Below are 16204 nucleotides of genomic sequence, written 5' to 3'. Positions count from 1 at the left end.
GTGAAGGTGCTAAATTGGGGGAAGGCTAATTATAACAATATTAGGCAGGAACTGAAGAATTTAGATTGGGGGCGGCTGTTTGAGGGTAAATCAACATCTGACATGTGGGAGTCTTTCAAACATCAGTTGATTAGAATCCAGGACCAGCATGTTCCTGTGAGGAAGAAGGATAAGTTTGGCAAGTTTCGGGAACCTTGGATAACGCAGGATATTGTGAGCCTCGTCAAAAAGAAAAAGGAAGCATTCGTAAGGGCTGGAAGGCTAGGAACAGACGAATCCCTTGAGGAATATAAAGACAGTAGGAAGGAACTTAAGCAAGGAGTCAAGAGGGCTAAAAGGGGTTATGAGAAGTCATTGGAAAACAGGATTAAGGAAAATCCCAAGGTTTTTTATACGTAAATAAAGAGCAAGAGGGTAACCAGGGAAAGGGTTGGCCCACTCAAGGACAGAGAAGGGAATCTATGCGTGGAGCCAGAGGAAATGGGCGAGGTACTAAATGAATACTTTGCATCAGTATTCACCAAAGAGAAGGACTTGATGAGCCTAGGGAAGGGAGTGTAGAAAGTCTCAGTCATCTCATTATCAAAAAGGAGGAGGTGTTGGGTGTCTTGCAAAGCATTAAGGTAGATAAGTCCCCAGGGCCTGATGGGATCTACCCCAGAATACTGAGAAGGCAAGGGAAGAAATTGCTGGGGCCTTGACAGAAATCTTTGCATCCTCATTGGCTACAGGTGAGGTCCCAGAGGACTGGAGAATAGCCAATGTTGTTCCTTTGTTTAAGAAGGGTAGCAAGGATAATCCAGGAAATTATAGGCCGGTGAGCCTTACATCAGTGGGAGGGAAATTATTAGAGAGGATTATTCGGGACAGGATTTACTCCCATTTGGAAACAAACAAACTTATTAGCGAGAGGCAGCATGGTTTTGTGAAGGGGAGGTCGTGTCTCACTAATTTGATTGAGTTTTTTGAGGAAGTGACGAAGATAATTGATGAAGGAAGGGCAGTGGATGTTATCTATATGGACTTCAGTAAAGCCTTTGACAAGATCCCTCATGGCAGACTGATACAAAAGGTGAAGTCACATGGGATCAGAGGGGAGCTGGCAAGATGGATTCAGAACTGGCTCTGTCATAGAAGACAGAGGGTAGCAGTGGAAAGGTGCTTTTCTGAATGGAGGGATGAGTGGTGTTCCACAGGGATCAGTGCTGGGACCTTTGCTGTTTGTAGTATATATAAATGATTTGGAGGAAAATGTAGCTGGTCTGATTAGTAAGTTTGCGGACGACACAAAGGTTGGTGGAGTTGCGGACAGCGATGAGGATTGTCAGAGGATACAGCAGGATATAGATCGGTTGGAGACTTGGGCGGAGAAATGGCAGATGGAGTTTAATCTGGACAAATGTGAGGTAATGCATTTTGGAAGGTCTAATGCAGGTGGGAGGTATACAGTAATTGGCATGTGGAAATGTGGAAAATTGCTTGGACTCCTAGCCCCGACCCAGAAAAAACAATGAAAACAAGTTTTAGAGAAAACAAGACTAAACTCCCGGCTGCATGATCTGCGAGGTCATGTCAGCAGTAAAATGTTCCATTTGGTTTGTTCGGATAAGAAAGCTCAGCAGACAAAAATGACTCATTCACTAACTATTGCAAGTTTGTGATCTCCAGATTGGGTGTGCTAACGCTTTACAAACAGTGATAACAGGCTGCAGTTTGTAGCTAATCTAACCACACTAATTGTCTCAAGGAGTAGACGGAACTCATGACAGATATGGGGATGTGAGCTAAGAATAATCTGCTGAACCTTCCGCTTCTGTAAATTGCTTATGCAACCACACTAAATTTAGAATAACAAGTGACGTATGCTCTGAAATGTATAAATGCTACCTCGCATTGTTAAAACTTAACTCACTTGTGACACTGTCAGTGGGGCGTGTGCTCCTGCGCAGTAGAATCAACTGAGTTCAGCTTGCAAGCAATAAAGAGTAATTGATTTCAAATGGTGTCGACACTTCTTTACCTATACAGGTCTGAAGCGATTCTTACAAGCAGAACCCGTAGGAGTATTGACAGGCAGCGAGATCTGGGCGTACAGGTCCACAGTTCACTGAAAGTGGCAACGCAGTTGGATAAGGTAGTCAAGAAGGCATACGGCATGCTTGCCTTCATCGGTCGGGGCATAGAGTATAAAAATAGGCAAGTCATGCTGCAGCTGTACAGAACTTTAGTTAGGCCACACTTAGAATATTGCGAGCAATTCTGGTCGCCACACTACCAGAAGGACATGGAGGCTTTGGAGAGGGTACAGAAGATGTTTACCAGGATGTTGCCAGGTCTGGAGGGCATTAGCTATGAGGAGAGGTTGGATAAACTCGGATTGCTTTCACTGGAGTGACAGAGGTGGAGGGGCGACATGATAGAGGTTTACAAAGTTATAAGCGGCATGGACAGAGTGGATAGTCAGAAGCTTTTTCCCAGGGTGGAAGAGTCAGTTACTAGGGGACATAGGTTTAAGGTGACAGGGGCAAAGTTTAGATGGGATGTGCGAGGCAAATTCTTTACACAGAGGGTGGTGCGTGCATGGAACTTGTTGCCGGGGGAGGTGGTGGAAGCAGGTACCATAGAGACGTTTAAGAGGCATCTTGACAAATACATGAATAGGATGGGAATAGAGGGATACGGATCCTGGAAGTGCAGAAGGTTTTAGTTTAGGCAGGCATCAAGATCGGCGCAGGCTTGGAGGGCTGAATGGCCTGTTCCTGTGCTGTTCTGTTCTTTGTTCTTTGAAACGGCACCGATACAGTCATCAATGTACTGGAAAAAGAGTTGGGGGAGGGGGCCTGAGCAGGACTGGAACAAGGAATGTTCGACATATCCCACAAAATGACAGGCATAACTAGGACCCATGCGGGTATCCATAGCAACACCTTTTACTTGAAGGAAGTGAGTGGAGTTGAAGGAACCCAATGAGTTGTGCCACAGTACAGTACTGTATGTGTGTAGACTAGAGTCCTGACAGTGATCATTTTATATTTATTTATATAAATATTGTATATTTTATAATAATTAATCACTCAGACCCTTCCTGGTCTCTGCACCTCAGCTGCTCACTGGATAAACTTGCAGCAAGTATTTCAACCTGTAAAGCAGGAATCTAGGTAATGTATAATTATATCTTCTGAGCCTTCCGGCAATGCTCTGTTTATTTTAACCATTACAGATACTGATACAGTGTGGCACAATCTGTCTGGGCACAGCTCCATGGGTTTCTGTTTAACTCGTGACCAAACAATCACTGACTTCGTGGCTCTAATCTTCATGTACTTTTTAAACAACCTTTCAAGTCCAGTTACAGTTTTTGTTGCTTATCTGCAGAAACTTAAAAAGTGAAAAACGGAAGGTAGGTTAAGTGAACATTCTGGTAAAGCTTGGTTCGGGTATAAAATTAAAACCTGACGCAGGCCCGACCCGACCACAGCAAACCCGAACCTAGCCTGAGCCCTTTAATTTTTTTTCCCGCCCGACCCGACCTGACCTGACACGAACCTTCTTCATCTGTTCCGGTAGCGGGCGATTCCTGTGACTTCCTGGAAGCAGTGTCCAGCCCAACCCGAGCCCGAATGCTGGACTTGGAATTTCATGTAGTCGGGTTCGGGTCGGGTAGCCAGGCTTTACATTCTGGTGGTCAGGTTGGGCTCGGGTCTGGCTGGGCGCAGGAAAAAATGAAAGGACTCGGGCTGGGTCGGGCTCGGGTTGGATGTGGTTCTGTCGGGCTCGGGTCGGGTTTCCTTTGCAGACTCGAGCAGGCCTTTACTGCAAGTGCAGATCTGCAGTACTGTTTGATTGAAGACTTCTGGTAGTTGATCAGCACACATACCACCAGCACCTCGAATAGCCTACAAAGCCAAAAAAAAAAACAGATATGTTAATGTTGACAAAGTATGTTGACCAATTTCTAGCATTGACATTTAATGCAATTTTACATGAAGGTTAATATCACTTAAAAAAAAAGTATTCTTACCCTAGATTATTTGATGTCATGGAGGAATCTCAACCCTCTAAAGCTTTCATCTATCCTTTGAGATCTTTGTTTATCTGGCAGTGTTAGAAAAATTTACAATCAGCAAGCACTGCTTGTTAATTGCTTTTACATACTGGACTGTCTTGTTCCTCTGTAAGATTGCAGTTCAGTGTTAGAAGAGATAAAGCATCCCAGAAGCCCTGATTTGAAGTATTAAAATGCAAAACAAATAATTTAACTGATCAAATACAGTTATAAATTTATTGAACATCTTTCTTCCAACTCCTTGAGTACACATAATTAAAGATCCCACCTCTAGGAGCCGAAATACGTTTTTGAAGATAACTTTCAAATACACATAGTATTTTTCTTTTCTGTCAGAAATATCAGCCTGTCTCTGCCAAGACTTTCAAACAACATCTTGACTCCCTCATGATGTTTAAACTGTCTTCTCATGAGATTATCCATTTTCTCTCTACGAAGAAAGACTTGCACTTCTCTAGCATCTTTCACAACCTCAGGCCGTCCCAAACCACTTTCCACCCAATGAAGGACTTTGTGAATTGTAGTCACTGTTGTAAAGAAGGAAACGCAGCAGCCGTTGCCCACAGCAAGCTCCCACCAACAGCACTGTGATAATAACAAGATAAAACAGAAACAAATCATGTCAAAACGTAGATTGAAAAGAAAACAAATAGCCTACTCCAACGAAGCACCCAATAGGCAGTTAGGTGAACATTTGATTTAGTAGTAAAATAAAAGCAAAATACTGCAGATGCTGGAAATCTGAAATAAGAACAAGAAATGCTGGAAATACTCAACAGGTCTGGCAGCATCTGTGGAGAGAGAAGCAGAGTTAACGTTTCAGGTCTGAAGAAGGGTCACTGACCTGAAATGTTAACTCTGCTTCTCTCTCCACAGATGCTGCCAGACCTGTTGAGTATTTCCAGCATTTCTTGTTCTTATTTCAGATTTCCAGCATCTGCAGTATTTTGCTTTTATTTTATACTTCTAGCCAGCCTGGCCAATTTAGGATATGCAACATTGTGTTCCTTCCACCAGCCCAACAGATCACGCTTGTTTGCATCACCAACACAGCAGGCCTCTGTGCTGCGTACTGCTGCACTTCACCATTTGTGTCCATTTCTTCATGAACATTCTCCCATTCAGCAAATTCGGTCAGTGCTTTTTTGGAAGCTGTAGGTTCATCGTCAACTACTTTTATTTCCTTCACAGTGTCTTCTGTTCTAAAGTTGTTGATACATCTGCATACTTCAGAATGAACTGTCCCTATCATGGCTGGACAACATTTGCAGCCAATTTAATTTAGGCCAGAGAAATGTTGCTATCTTGTGCACGGGCATTTACTTCAACTTTCTGCAGAAGCCACTCTCTATGCCATTGCCTGACAACTGCTTGAAGAAAGTGGCTTACAGAGTCGTTTAAGTTTCTCAAACCACGGAATTACCAGGTTCAACGTAGGATACTGGTCTTCCCTCCAGTTTCCTCTGAGCTTCATAAAATGGTCAGAGGAAATCAACCAAAAACTGCAAGACATTGGGGGCAATGTTTTCCAGCCTGTAGTTTACCTCATGCTGTTCCAGTTTCTCGTGCAGCTCATGATAAATATCCTGAATTGAATTCAGTGTCAGATACACACTACTATACCTCGTTTCTGCCGTTGGATTTAAAGTTTTAGATAACTGTGCAGCAAGACCAGACTGTTTAACGTATGTCACCAAGGCTTTGGCATGATATATAGTTTCTACAACATCCGAAGCTTCGGAAGCTAATTCCTTTGTATCAAGTGAATGTCGAAGAACCGTGTTATATACATGGTCCTGACAATCCAGGCATTGATATGGTCTAAGAGCAAGCACTATGTTAGTGTCTTGATCTGTCACCCAGACTAATTTATTTAAATTTGCTGGGTCGAATCCAAAAGTATTCATTAGCAGCTTTAAAATCTCACGCCTGATGTTTTCGCCAGTTTTGGCATCCTCCAGTGGAAACATTGCTGCTGTTAAAACTTTGACATTAAGTTGAAAATCTACTGTGATGTAATGACAAGTTATCGACATATAATGGATTTTACGATAGTCGTCCATCCACATGTCAGTTGTCATTCCCACGTTCACATCCTTCAGTATGTCAGTAATCTAAGAAATTAGTTGTTTTCTCTTTTCTTCAGCCACATCACGACACCTTCTCGAAACTGTAGTTGGATTTGGTAACACACTTGATGCTGATACTTGACCGTATGTAACACCCACATTGATAAGCTCTTGTGCTAGCTCAACAAACTCTTCACCAGAGACAGTTTGGAAAAGTCGAATATCCTTGCAACAGAGACTCACGCATTTGTCTGTAATTTGTGATTTCTTGTGAGTGGGTATGGCTTTTTCGCTCGTCTATACAAATTAAGTTATGTATGACTGACTTGGCCCTGCTGCAGGTTGAGTACAACCTTTTTCAGTGTGCCACTGCAAAGATGAATTTCCTGTCTTGTTGCTGTCGTATTTTAGTCAAAGTTTGCAAGATTTGCATTGTACAAATCCAGTTGAACTTTTACTATCACGGAAAACAACAGCATTGAAATGTTTCCAAACAGGAGATTTACCTTTTCCAGCTACAGGACTTTCCACTGCTAAATATTCTCCGGCTGACAGCATTCGTTTTACATCCATAATGCACTCACTGTACTTATCACTCTTGGATGGATGGAATGGAAGGAAGCTACAGCATGAGGGTGATAACCTCATAGAGACGCTCACTCGCTCACTGCGCAGACTCAGAGTCTGTGGAGTCTGGATGCACGTTTCCCTCCTTGACGTCCCGGACTCCCAGCTCAGGCAGGTTTTTCAAATTTTAACGCTTACTTACTTACTCTACTTCCGTTTTCCTCCCAGCAGAGCAAAAGGTGTGTGTCTGACACAGATCCGGTCCGGCCTGACCCAAGTCCGAAAGCTGGACCTGGAAGAGCGACCCGACCCAAACCAGACACATGTCATCGGGTCCCATTGGGTTCGGGTCAGGTAGCCATGCTCTACTTCCTAGTGGAGACTGCAGATCCAGGGTCCTCCTTGTGGAGACAGGCAGGAACAACAACTCCAGGGTCCTCCTTGTGGAGACTGTCCTGCACTGCAGCTCCAGGGTCCTCCTTGTGGAGACAGACAGGAACTACAGCTCCAGAGTCCTCCTAGTGGAGAGATTCTGGCACTGCAGCTCCAGGATCCTCTTGGTGGGGGCAGTCGGGCACTGCAGCTCCTGGGGCCTCCGAGTGGAAACAATTCAGCTCTAGGATCCTCCAAGTGGACAAATCCAAGAACCTCTGAGTGAAGACAATCCGGTAGTGCAGCTCCAATGTCCTCCTAGAGGAGAAAATTCAGCACTGCAGTTCCGGGATCCTCCTCATGGAGACAGTCCGGCATTGCTGCTCAGTGGGCCTCCTAGTGGATACAGTCTGGCACTGCGGCTCCAGTGTCTTCCTAGTGGAGATAGACTGGCACTGCAGCTCCAGAATCCTCCTCGTGAAGAGAGGCTGGCAATGCAACTCCAAGGTCCTCCTTGTGGGGAAAGCCTTAAAAATTGTGATTTTTAAAAGTTCAAGATGGTGTCCAGAAGGTCAGTTGACCTCATCTCCACTCTGCGAAAGGTTACCAGGACAACAGAGAACACAGATCAGAGACTGTCTTTTGAAAACAGAGAAACAGAGACTACAGCACTAACATCTGAAGTTTCGCTCTCCCAGACTTTTGGATTGTTGGTAATTTACAAACAAACCAGGCAGGTATTAACACCTGGGGACAAAGAAGCTGTCTCACATGCAAATCGTCTTGATCTTTCAATGTCCATGTGACCTTGATGTAATTGTGGAAGGATATCTTGATAGAGTCATAGAGTTATACAGCACAGAAAGAGGCCCTTCGGCCCTCGTGTGTGTGCTGGCCATCAAGCACCTAACTATTCTAAACCAATTTTCCAGCACTTGGTCTGTAGCCTTGTATGCTATGACGTTTCAAAAGCTCATCTAAATACTTCTCAAATGTTGTGAGGGTTACTGCCTCTACCATCATTTCAGGCAGTGCGTTCCAGATTCCAAACACCCTCTGAGTGAAATATTTTTTCCTCAAATCCCCTCTAAACCTCCTGCCCCTTACCTTAAATCTATGCCCCCTGGTTATTGACCCCTCCACTAAGGGAAAATGTTTCTTCCTAACTAACCTATCAATGCCCCTCATAATTTTGTATATCTCAATCATGTCCCCTCTCAGCCTTCTCTGCTCTAAGGAAAACAACCCCAGCCTTTTCAGTCTCTCTTCATAGCTGAAATGCTCCACCCAGGCAACATTCTGGTGAATCTCCTCTGCACCCTCTCCAATGCAATCACATTCTTCCTATAGTTGGTGCCCAGAACAGTACTCCAGCTGTGGCCTAACTAGCATTTTATACAGCTCCATCATAACCTCCCTGCTCTTATGTTCTGTGCCTCGGCTGATAAAGGCAAGTATCCCACATGCCTTCCTAACCACCGTATCTACCTATGCTGCTGCCTTCAGTGATCTATGGACAAGTACACCAAGGTCCCTCTGACCCTCTGTACTTCCTAGGGTCCTACCATCCATTGTATATTCCCTAACCTTGTTAGTCCTCCCAAAATGCATCACCTTACACTTCTCAGGATTAAATTCCATTTGCCACTGCTCTGCCTATCTTACCAGCCCATCTATATTGTCCTGTAATCTAAGGCACCAATTTTCATGTCATCTGCGAACTTACTGATCATACCTCCTATATTCACATTTAAATCATTAATGTACACTACAAACAGCAAGGGTACCAGCACTGATCCCTGTGGTACACTACTGGTCACAGGCTTCTACTCGCAAAAACAACCCTTGACCATCACCCTCTGCCTCCTGATACTAAGCCAATTGTGGATCCAATTTGTCAAATTGCCCTGGATCCCATAGGCTCTTACCTTCTTAACCAATCTCCCTTGCAGGATCTTATCAAAAGCCTTACTGAAGTCCCTGTAGACTACGTCAACTGCTTTACCCTCATCTCCACATCTAGTCTTGAAAAATTCAATCAAGTTAGTTAGACACGATCTCCCCCTGACAAAGCTATGCTGACTATCCCTGATTAATCCCTGCCTCTCCAAGTGGAGATTAATCCTGTCCCTCAGAATTTTTTCCAATAGTTTCCCAACCACTGATGTTAGACTCACCGGCCTGTAATTACCTGGTTTGTCCCTGCTACCCTTCTTGAATAATGGTAATACATTCGCTGTCCTCCAATCCTCTGGTACGTCTCCTGTGGCCAGAGAGGATTTGAAAATTTGTGTCAGAGCCCCTGCTATTTCCTCCCTTGCCTCACATAATAGCCTGGGATACATCTCATCTGGGCCTGGGGATTTATCCACTTTTAAGCCCGCCAAAACAGCTAATATGTACTTCCTTTCAATGCTAATGTGATCAAGTATATCACAATCCCACTCCCTGATCTCTACACCTACATCGTCCTTCTCCATAGTGAACACAGATGAAAAATAATCATTTAAAACCTCACCTATGTCCTCCGGCTCCACACACACATTGCCACTTTGGTCCCTAATTGGCCCTACTCTTTCCCTGCTTATCCTCTTGCCCTTAATATACTTATAAAACACCTTAGGTTTTTCCTTTATCTTGCCCACCAGTGTTTTTTCATGTCCCCTCTTCGCTCTCCTAATTACTATTTTAAGTACCTCCCTACACTTTCTATACTCCTGTAGGGCCTCCGCTGTTTTCAGCGCTCTGAATCTGCCATAAGCCTCCTTTTTTTTCCTGATCCAATCCCATATATCCCTAGACATCCAGGGTTCCCTGGACTTGTTGATCCTACCCTTCACCTTGTATGGAAGTATTGATGAGGTATTTTAGGTATCTGCACTTGTCTACCTTTGAAGATGATTCCACTTGGTGTCCCTAATTCGTCACAATATGGCCAAAAGGTTCTGAAGTCTGTGGGAATCTCTTGCATTGCATCTGGTGATCCATTGATGATAAGCTGCCTTTAGGACAGGATCTCTGGAAGTCTCCTCTTGGAGCTCTTCACGTTTCTTTTGTCCAAATTGCATTAGGTCAATATTGTAAACACCTTCTATTTCAATATCTGCTTCATTCACTTTGACACCTGGTGGTATATCTTCTGTCTTCCTGGGGTTTGGTAGTCTGCTCATTGTGTCAAACATAACCATGAGGTTTCCAGGTTTATATTGAATTGTATCCCTGTACCTGTGCCTTTGGAGTTGAGGTGGTGCACTGGTGAGTGGTTTATGCCAAATCATTGCCAATGGCTTGTGATCAGTCTCGACAATAAAGCGTTTGCCAAATAAGTATGTATGAAATCTGATGATACCAAACACTATTGTAAATGTTTCTTGCTCTTTGTTTGAATAGTTTGCCTTCATGGGTGACAAACCTTTAGAACTAAATGCAATTTGCCAACGTTCCTTAACAGACATGCTCCAGAACCCTTTTGTGAAGCATCTACTTTGAGTTTACTTTCTTTCCTTGGGTCATAATATTTCAAACATGCTTCAGCAGAAAGTGACTGTTTTAACGTATCGAACACATGTTGATGATTTTGTGCCACAAGAATGGCATATCTTTCTTGAGCAGCGATGATGCTTTCTCAGTGAAATTCGAGAAATACGGTACTAAAAATTTAAACAGGCCCAAACATCCCTAAATAGTCCTTGTCTTGAGGAGTAGGCATTGATTGTACATCCTGAACTTTACTGGGATCCGCTCGTATTCCAGTGTCAGAATATAGTGAACTGAAAAAAAAAGCTCACATTGATAGCGTTTTTTTTGCTATTAAACATGATACCTTCTGTTCCAGCTCTCTCCATTGGAATGTGAAGATTCCTGTCAGTCTCTTCCTTGGTCATCTGCAATGCAAACACAGCCAGGAACACTCTCAGTAATGCGATCCATATGCTTTTAGAACAGGTCTTGATTCACTGACAAACCAAATGGTAACTATAAAAAGCAATACCTTCCAAATGGTGTTCTGAAAGTTGTTAGTTCCTGTGAATTTTCAGAATGGTGAACTGACCAGCATCCATGTTTCGCATCCAAATGCAAGAAAAACCTGGCTATAGCAAAACTTGGGTTGAGCTCTTCTAAAGTAGGAATTTTGTAAGGATATCTTTTGAGTGCTTGATTCAATCTTCTGGATCCAGGCATACTCTAATGGTACCATCTTTCGTAATTACAGTGGTTATAGAGCTACACTAATCAGTGTTTTGCTGAACATGGAGCATAATATCTTGTGATTCCATTGTGTCAAGCTCAGTCTTTAGTTTGTCCTTTATGTGGACACTGCATTTCTATAGTGGATCTATGGAGGGAACTGTGTGGTCTTTCAGATGAAGAACAGCATCTCCTATAAAACTGCCCATGGTGTCACATCTGTTCGGGTCCTTCTGGTTCAGATCTTGAATGGACTCAGTGGGGTCGCACTTGCCTTGATTGTCTGGCATTGGCACTTTAAAGATCTAATGAATCATCATGATCCAGAGTTCGCTGCATGCTGGTAATCCTGATACCACTAGACCATTGATGTAAACAAAATTGAAGACTTGTGGTGACCATGCAGAGCTCCATATCTGTACTTCCAGTGTGAATGCTCCCACACAGTTGATTGGTGAACCATTATATGCAGAGAGTCTAGCTTTTGTTGACTGTAACACAGACTCCCAATTCGCAAGGTGCATGTCTTTGAGTAGGTGCAGTGATAAAATGTTGGCGCTCAGCCCAGTATCTATCTTCAGTCGTAGCATGTGCTTGCCACTTTTGTTAGGACGTATAATTTCTATTGTGGTGAAGGTTTCCAGTTGTGTAATTGCACCCATATGCTATCTGACTGTCATCATGTGGAAAGCTTGTTCATTTTCTGTGCCTCCTTTGCTGTCCAGGTGTTTGCCTATCTCATGGACAAGCCTGTGTTTAAACTGGTATTTCGTGAACACTTTTTTTATTCTCGTCACTAGGCAACATCTGTTCTTTATTGAGCTGTGGTTTCTGAGTGCTTTTCACTGCCAGATTTTCTACACAGTCTTGCCCAGTGTCCCTTTAGACCATACACCTTGCAAGTGTCTCTGAATGCAGGACAGTTTTATGGTTGTACTGCACTTGTCAATTGCTTTGCCCTGTCAAGGAGCCTTCCCTATCTTACCTATGGTTGTTGCTGCTCCAAGTACTTGTATACATTGCCTACTCGTAGCTATGACCTCATATTTTCTGCCATCTTTGAGGGGACTGTCAATATCATAACCTTTTTTCTTTTCAAGCAGATCCTTTTGGTGTGCCTCTGTTGGAGTTGATGTGATTACCAACTCCATTATTCTCTTGGAGAGTCCTGCATCTGAGAAATTGCATTCTGCCTTTTTCCTGGCATCTACTGACAAACTGGTCAATAGTTTCTTTGGGCTGTTGTCTATAGACCATCAGCTTCAGTCAATGGATCTTGAAATTGACCTTGACTTTTAATTGGTTTTCCGGCATTGTACAGAGTTTAGATGGTCTTACTGATCTGCTTCTGACAGTCCAGAGGGTAGATGCAATGGAGAACTTTATTACCAAACACTATCTTTATTTTTATAGCTTGCCTGTCAAGTTCTGTGACTGCAAAATCTAAAAAGCATGACTCCATACACTGTTGGAAAAAGTTGGAATTCATGAAGGATATCCAGCACTTTCCAATTCATCACTGGGTATTTTGTGGTAATGGTCTCAAAACATCTTAGAAACATAGAAAAAAATAGGAGCAGGAGTAGGCCCTTCGAGCCGGCTCTGCCATTCAATACGATCATGGCTGATCATCCAAACTCAGTAACCTGTTCCCGCTTTCTCCCTGTATTCCTTGCTCCCTTTAGCCCTAAGAACTATATCTAACTCTTTCTTGAATATATTTAATGATTTCGCCTCAACTGCTTTCCATGATAGAGAATTCCACTGGTTCACCACTGTCTGGGTGAAGAAATCTCTCCTCATCTCAGTCCTAAATGGCTTACCCCTTATCCTTAGACTGTGACCCCCGGTCCTGGACTCCCCCATCATCGGGAACATCCTTCCTGCATCTAGTCTGTCCAGTCCGGTTAGAATTTTGTAGGTTTCTGTGAGATCCCTTCTCATTCTTCTAAACTCCAGCAAATACAAGCCTAATCGACCTAATCTCTCTTCATACGTCAGTCCTGCCATCCCAGGGATCAGTCTGGTGAACCTTCGCTGCACTCCCTCCATAGCAAGAACATCCTTCCAGTAGCCAGGTTCATGGCACCGTGGCTGGCTCTGCTGTTCGGAAGGGCGGGAGAAAGAGTGGAAGGGCTATAGTCATAGGGGATTCGATTGTAAGGGGAGTAGATAGGCGGTTCTGTGGTCGAAAACAAAACTCCCGAATGGTATGTTGCCTCCCAGGTGCACGGGTCAGGGATGTCTCAGATCGGCTGCAGAACATTCTGAAAGGGGAGGGTGAACAGCCAGTTGTCGTTGTGCACATAGGCACCAATGATATAGGTAAAAAACGGGATGAGGTCCTACAAGCAGAATTTAGGGAGTTAGGAGCCAAGTTAAAAAGTAGGACCTCAGAGGTAGTAATCTCAGGATTGCTACCAGTGCCACGTGATAGTCAGAGTAGAAATGAAAGAATAGTCAGGATGAATGCGTGGCTTGAGAGATGGTGCAGGAGGGAGGGGTTCAGATTTTTGGGACATTGGGACCGGTTCTGGGGGAGGTGGGACTATTACAAATTGGACGGTCTACACCTGGGCCGGACTGGAACGAATGTCCTTGGGGGTGCTTTTGCTAACGCTGTTGGGGAGGGTTTAAACTAATGTGGCAGGGGGATGGGAACCAAATGAGGAGGTCAGTGGACAGTAAGGAGGTAGTAACTAAAGCCTGTAAGGAACTAGATAATGAAGTCAGCATGACTAAGGGAAAGAGTAGACAGGGAGCAGATGATGAACGCAAAGGGACTGGTGGTCTGAGGTGCATTTGTTTTAATGCAAGAAGTGTAGTAGGTAAGGCAGATGAACTTAGGGCTTGGATTAGTACCTGGGAGTATGATGTTATTGCTATTACTGAGACTTGGTTGAGGGAAGGGCATGATTGGCAACTAAATATCCCAGGATATCGATGCTTCAGGCGGGATAGAGAGGGAGGTAAAAGGGGTGGAGGAGTTGCATTACTGGTCAAAGAGGATATCACAGCTGTGCTGAAGGAGGGCACTATGGAGGACTCGAGCAGTGAGGCAATATGGGCAGAACTCAGAAATAGGAAGGGTGCGGTAACAATGTTGGGGCTGTACTACAGGCCTCCCAACAGCGAGCGTGAGATAGAGGTACAAATATGTAAACAGATTATGGAAAGATGTAGAAGCAACAGGGTGGTGGTGATAGGAGATTTTAATTTTCCCAACATTGACTGGGATTCACTTAGTGTTCGAGGTCTAGATGGAGCAGAATTTGTAAGGAGCATCCAGGAGGTTTTCTACAGCAGTATGTAAATAGTCCAACTCGGGAAGGGGCCATACTGGACCAGGTGTTGGGGAATGAGACCGGCCAGGTGGTTGAAGTTTCAGTAGGGGACTATTTTGGGAATAGCGATCACAATTCCGTAAGTTTTAGAATACTCATGGACAAAGACGAGAGTGGTCCTAAAGGAAGAGTGCTAAATTGGGGGAAGGCCAACTATACCAAAATTCGGCAGGAGCTGGGGAATGTAGATTGGGAGCAGCTGTTTGAAGGTAAATCCACATTTGATATGTGGGAGGCTTTTAAAGAGAGGTTGATTAGCGTGCAGGAGAGACATGTTCCTGTGAAAATGAGGAATAGAAATGGCAAGATTAGGGAACCATGGATGACAGGTGAAATTGTGAGACTAGCTAAGAGGAAAAAGGAAGCATACATAAGGTCTAGGAGGCTGAAGAAAGACAAAGCTTTGAAAGAATATCGGGAATGTAAAACCAATCTGAAACGAGGAATTAAGAGGGCTAAAAGGGGTCATGAAATATCTTTAGCAAACTGGGTTAAGGAAAATCCCAAAGCCTTTTATTCATATATAAGGAGCAAGAGGGTAACCAGAGAAAGGATTGGCCCACTCAAGGACAAAGGAGGAAAGTTATGCGTGGAGTCAGAGAAAATGGGTGAGATTCTAAACGAGTACTTTGCATCGGTATTCACCGAGGAGAGGGACATGACGGATGTTGAGGTTAGGGACAGATGTTTGATTACTCTAGGTCAAGTCGGCATAAGGAGGGAGGAAGTGTTGGGTATTCTAAAAGGCATTAAGGTGGACAAGTCCCCGGTCCGGATGGGATCTATCCCAGGTTACTGAGGGAAGCGAGAGAGGAAATAGCTGGGGCCTTAACAGATATCTTTGCAGCATCCTTAAACACAGGTGAGGTCCCGGAGGACTGGAGAATTGCTAATGTTGTCCCCTTGTTTAAGAAGGGTAGCAGGGATAATCCAGGTAATTATAGACCGGTGAGCCTGATGTCAGTGGTAGGGAAGCTGCTGGAGAAGATACTGAGGGATAGGATCTATTCCCATTTGGAAGAAAATGGGCTTATCAGTGATAGGCAACATGGTTTTGTGCAGGGAAGGTCATGTCTTACCAACTTAATAGAATTCTTTGAGGAAGTGACAAAGTTGATTGATGAGGGAAGGGCTGTAGATGTCATATACATGGACTTCAGTAAGGCGTTTGATAAGGTTCCCCATGGTAGGCTGATGGAGGAAGTGAAGTTGCATGGGGTCCAGGGCGTACTAGCTAGATGGATAAAGAACTGGCTGGGCAACAGGAGACAGAGAGTAGCAATGGAAGGGAGTTTCTCAAAATGGAGACGTGTGACCAGTGGTGTTCCACAGGGATCCGCGCTGGGACCACTGTTGTTTGTGATATACATAAATGATTTGGAGGAAAGTATAGGTGGTCTGATTAGCAAGTTTGCAGACAACACTAAGATTGGTGGAGTAGCAGATAGTGAAGGGGTCTGTCAGAGATTACAGCAGAATATAAATAGATTGGAGAGTTGGGCAGAGAAATGGCAGATGGAGTTCAATCAGGGCAAATGCGAGGTGATGCATTTTGGAAGATCCAATTCAAGAGTGAACTATACAGTAAATGGAAAAGT

Source organism: Heterodontus francisci, chromosome 6, assembly GCF_036365525.1.
Source record: "Heterodontus francisci isolate sHetFra1 chromosome 6, sHetFra1.hap1, whole genome shotgun sequence".
NCBI lineage: Eukaryota > Metazoa > Chordata > Chondrichthyes > Heterodontiformes > Heterodontidae > Heterodontus > Heterodontus francisci.
Note: the sequence above shows the minus strand (reverse complement) of the source record.